The sequence below is a fragment of the Camellia sinensis genome, chromosome 4, assembly GCF_055761805.1.
Source record: "Camellia sinensis isolate YWXY chromosome 4, ASM5576180v1, whole genome shotgun sequence".
Taxonomy (NCBI): domain Eukaryota; kingdom Viridiplantae; phylum Streptophyta; class Magnoliopsida; order Ericales; family Theaceae; genus Camellia; species Camellia sinensis.
Window position 1 is genome coordinate 160,867,957 of NC_138964.1, and position 5,540 is coordinate 160,873,496.

Genomic DNA, 5,540 nt, shown 5'->3' on the forward strand with positions numbered 1-5,540 from the left:
TAAACAAAAATAAAAAATTGAAAAAAAAAACACAAAAAAAAAAAAACAAAAAAATTTTATTCCCAACAAAAAGCCAAAATTGGAAAAAAAAAAAATAGAGAAGGGCAATTTCGTCATTTAACAAGATGACACCTCACCAAAAAGCCAAAAAGCCAAAAAAGCCAAAAAGCCCTTCCCAAACCAGGCTTTTTAGCCCCAGGCTAAAATAGCCAAAAAGCCAACCCACTTCCCAAACGGAGGCAAAGATGAATATGATTTTATGAAAGAAATGATCCCATCAATAAATCTTATAAAATTTTATCTATTAATTTATTTTTAAATAAATTACACTCACTTTTATTGAGGTTTGAAAAAATAAAATTATTTCTACACTTTTGACATAATTATACTAACCTTCTTCTAGATTTTAATTCATATAATACTTTAGTTCTATGAAAAAAAGAGTAAACTACCAATAGGTCCTAATAGTTGGACTTAATTCTCATCAAGTCCTAATGAAAATAAATGTTGGTAAAATTGTCGCTAAATATAATTTTTTTGTGATAACTTTTTATATATGTCGCTAAAAATTAACAATTAGTGACTCTTTTTTGTCTTGCTTTTTATAAATTGTCACTAAAACTTACAATTAGTGATTTTTTTTAAAACAAATTTTTCATAGAACCTATTAGACAATAAGTCCACTTACTAGGACCTATACATAAGTATTCCTAAAAAAAAATAAAATTATCATGTATTTTCTATTAATATATATATATATATATATATATATATATATTTATCTTTATTTATTTCAATATATATCCACTATTGGCAATAATTTTAATTGTTTTAACCATACCAAAAAGAAAATTAGTATAAAAAGTGTAAATTATCTATATTTTTTCTAAACTTTAAGGGCGGCACCGTTTGGGAAGTGGTTTTGTGGGTTTTTTTTGGCTATTTTAGTCACAAAAGATAAAATATGCTATTTTAGTCACAACAAATAAAATATCACATTGAACCTATAATCATTACACTATTCTCTCACAAAAAAAATCAAAAAAATCAAAAAGTCAAAAAGCTCTTCCCAAACCAAGTTTTTTAGCCTAGGCTAAAATAATCAAAAAAATCAAAAAACTAAAAAGTCAACCCACTTTCCAAACCAACCCGGACGTTTGTGTAATTTACCCTTTATTTTTATTTTTTTTTGTCTCAATTTGCGTTTGGTTTGTGCTTTTTGCACTGTTAGCGGGGAAAATGTGTAAAAATTACATAAACTTCCCTTGGGGCTTAAAATGACAGTAATCTCCCCTCTATTGTGGTTCTTTCTCAAATAACTCCCTAGAAATGATTTAGAACTCTAAATAATGAGCTCTAAATGTACCACTAGTGAGGTGAAAAATGAAAAAAAAAACAACAACAACAAGGCACAACACACACTGTGACAGTAGGTGGGACCCACTGTTATATTATTAGTGGTAGCACTAATTAGTGGTATTAAGCATTAATGAATAACTCCTCCCCTTACGCATCCATTAACTGGTAGTCTAGCAATAACAGAAAAAGATGATGTCAATTGTTTGTTTTTTCAAAATGATAAAAGTTACCTTTATTTAAGGCTTGTTTTAGCTATTCTCGTTTATTTTTTAATTTTTTACAAGAAGATTTAAAAAATGATTGAGAGCACTTAAACTAGTACTTTAATAGCATCACTAATGATGTGGCAGTGGGACCCTGCCTATGGCTTTTTTTTTTTTTTTTTTTTTTTTTTTGCATTCCCAATGCATTAGTGCTATTAGTGGTCTTTTCTTTAGTGATATGAATTATTGTTGAAAAAATTTATAGAAAAATAAAGAGAGTGATGTGATAACTTGTATGAAAAAAATACTATTTGCCTCTAAACTCAGAGCAACTCTCTCTAAGCCTCCCGCCCTAAGCCTTCTGTTGGGTGTGCCATCGGGGACGATGAAGGGTTCCGACCACCAGTCTCCTCTCTCTTCCTTTCACTCATTTTTCTCATTTTCTTTGTTTTTTGCTTGATAATATTGGAAGCTTATCCTTCCAATCCTTTTCAGTGTCGCCACCACCATACCAACACATTCAAGTCACTATAGATCTATTCTCACTAGATCTGCCTCATCTCCTTCAGATTTACCTCTGGCCACCGATATTGATGTTGCCACTCCCTCTTTCCGATCTTCTGGATCTAATATTTGACTTACGCCCAAACTTTCACATTCTCACACAAAATTTTAAGATTTGGTTTTAGATCTTCTCACAATCTGAAGACCAACATTGTTTAACGCGTTTGTTTCACTCTACACGACCACCTCAATCTCAATATTCCATCTTGACCAGCAGATGTGAGGTCTTCAAATTTCAGATTGAAGGTTGTGATGCAATAGAGTTTTGAATGCGTTTGGCAACTTGAATCTGGTTGTTTTCGGTTTGCTTTTTCATTTTTTTTTTAATGTTTGTTGTAATAATCTTACCAACGTAAAGGTTGTATCCCTCATTTGTAAGAGGTTTTTCTCTCCTCTATCGAGGCTAGGATTCTTTCTCTTATAGAAGTTTGTTATCTCTTTCTGAGATCTTTTGCTACCGTTATACTAGATTGATTCAGTTTTTTATCAATTTTACAATGAAAATTTTTTTCCCAATCAAAAATATATATATATTTTAGCCTATAAAAAATGTTAAAGACCCCAACATTTTTATCGAGAGTTTTACCAAATGTCTCACATGGATATGCCACATCCAATGTGAGACATTTGGTAAAATATTTAATATTTTTTTTTTGGTATCCCTAGCATTGTCATTTAGCCTATTGACAAACAAGGCCTAAAAAAATCAAAAAATTACTAAAAAAAGTCAAAAAATCAAAAAACTACTCCAAAAAAATTAAATAGTCTCTTTTCTCTCTTTTTTTTTTTATATATTTTTCATAAAAAATCAAAAAAGCATTCCAATCATACTAATTTTTTTCATGTCATATTTTAACCAAAATATTACTAAAATGGCATATTTTCAGACCAACTACCACAACCCAAACAAACCCAACTTCATCTCTTTCACTTAAAACCAACAACCAAACACAACCTACTCTCTCTCTCTCTCTCTCTCTCTCTCTCTCTATACCACCACCTACCTCATTACTCTACCACCATGGCAACATTCCATCAATCTGTACCTTTTTTTTTTTTTTAACTTATTATTACTTGGAAAACTTGCAGATTAATGGTTACAGTATAAAAGTAATTACACTATAGATAAAAAATAAAGTAAATTTTTTTTTGATACAACCCTAATACATGAATGACTTACACCATACACAAGGACTTGCACTATTCATATAAAAAATTTACACCACCATAAAAATATAAATAATTATTTACTGTACCACTGGTTTGTAATTTTCCCATAATACTTTTGAGAGAATTGTTGTGTATAAATTTTTTTTCTTTTTTTTTTCATTTATCATTATTTTTTTTTTTTTTTTGGCAAAGGAGAGGTTCATTAATAGAGAAAAGTAGTACACATGAGAGTGAGAATCATATTACAAAGGTAGCCAAAATAGATCACAAAAGTACAATTACACAAACATTCCACAAAACAACAAGAACTACGACCTCAGTAATCCATTATCAAGAGGATAGAACATGGCTCCATTTGATGAAATTTGTGGGAAGTCTGCAAAGAACAAAAGCATGTTGCAGATTAGTGTAATGGAGCCTAATATAACTATAATAAACTTGTTAGATTTATTGTATTTTTTTTTTTTTAATTTCAAAATAAATTTAGTGTACTTTACCTAAAATATTTGGAGTTAGTGAAGACATGGGTAAATTGTACTCAACTCCTCTAAAGTTTGAAAAAAATACAATTAGTTCCATAAGTTTGACATAACTATACTGGCAGCCCTTGTAGTAAAGTTGAAACAATCAAAACTAGTGCAAATGGTAGATATGTACTAAAATAAACAAAGGTATAAATAGATATTTTTAGTAGAAACGAGATGATGGTATCATTTTTTTATCTATACGACTAACAAATTACATGTAAATTAAAACCTTGAGAGAGATTGGTGTAATTATATCAAAAGTACAGAACTAACTATATCTTCTCCAAACTTCAAGGAAAGCAATAGTAATTTACCCCAAAGACACTTATGTGATTGAGGTTATGATTTTTCAAGTCTTATGCAGCCCCATTTACCTTTTCTTTTGGCAAAGGATAGAATTTTGTTGGTGTAAAAAGATAAGTAGTACATCACAAGAAAAACACAAGACAAGGCAACAGAACAGAGCATCATCAACACATAAACAAAGCCCACTAAAGCATCAAATTCATTAGCCCAACCGCTTCCCAAGTCTTGTGTGGCCTTTGCTGCAATTTTGGGTATATAAATACTTTGAATCGTAAGAACTTGGGCTATTGTTGTTATTTGTTATAATTAGAACTTCTTTTTAAATATTTAAATGTGAATGAATGAATATGTTTGTTGTTTGTGGTAGCTTTTATTTATACAATATTTTTAACTCTTTACACTCACTAAATTTTTTTTAAAAAAATTTGTTTTATTTCTATACACCCTTCATAATTTCAAACATATTCTCATTATTAACCTCTCACCTTTTTTACACCCATCCTCTCTTCCCATCTTTGCCGCCACCACCACCACTAACGAGAAGAGAATGACAGCAGATGGAGAAAGGCAGTAGGAGATGGGAGTGATAGGATAAGGAGTGGAGCGGGTTTGGGTGGGGGTGGTGGTGGTGGTGGTGTGGAAGATGATTTTTTGGGAAGATTTTTTTTTTTTTGTTTCGGTATTTGAGCTTTGTTCGGCTTTTGCTTCCTGAATGGATCAAAATTGATAACATTAGTCAAAATCAATGAACAACCTTAAGATGTTTAGCAATCAAAGACCGAACAATCTTATATTGCTCCAAGAATCATGATCCAAACAAAATAAAGTGAAAATCTAGATATTTTAATGCCATTCTTCATCAACTGTTCAAATTCATTTAGTTAAATCTAACGGTTGAAAATCTAGATACATCCTTTTAAGGATGTATACCAGATGCCATTGATTGTTTTATGTTTCCCCTTTTGGTAAAATGATAGCAAGATTTGTAACCCCAAAAATATGATAGCAAGATTTACTCCAATTTTTTGGCTAGGCTTGAAGAGTTCTATTCATTCTAGCCTCTCAAGACTACAAGTTCGGATTATTTATTTTTAAAACTTTTTTAATCAATTTTATTTTTTAGGTCCATGCTATACGATTCTAGAAATTTTAAAAATCACTAAAGACAAAAATAAACCAACTTATTTTTTTCAAAAAAAATGACTAAAAATAAATCAACTTATATATTGTGCAAATGGGGGGCCTAGTCAATTACATGAACCTTGGGAGACCAAATTGTGCATGTGACAATGACAAATCAAAACCATAATAGATTTATCGGCCAATGAAAGGTCGACGCACAGAATTTAAAGGACGAAGTCTTGTGGTCCATGGGAAGCTTTATGGATGTTCTTAGCATATAAAGGTCCAC

The 5,540-nt window shown here is 30.6% G+C and overlaps 1 long non-coding RNA gene across 1 annotated transcript; it reads right to left on the minus strand.

Annotated features, from left to right (window-relative positions):
- Nucleotides 1–3,423: 3,423 nt before the first annotated feature.
- LOC145789634 (uncharacterized) lies at nucleotides 3,424–4,837 on the minus strand. Its single transcript, XR_014327758.1, has 2 exons — nucleotides 4,615–4,837; nucleotides 3,424–3,672 (listed from the first exon to the last, which is right to left on the minus strand). It is a non-coding gene; the product is annotated as an uncharacterized LOC145789634 (long non-coding RNA).
- Between the last annotated feature and the right edge of the window lie 703 nt (nucleotides 4,838–5,540).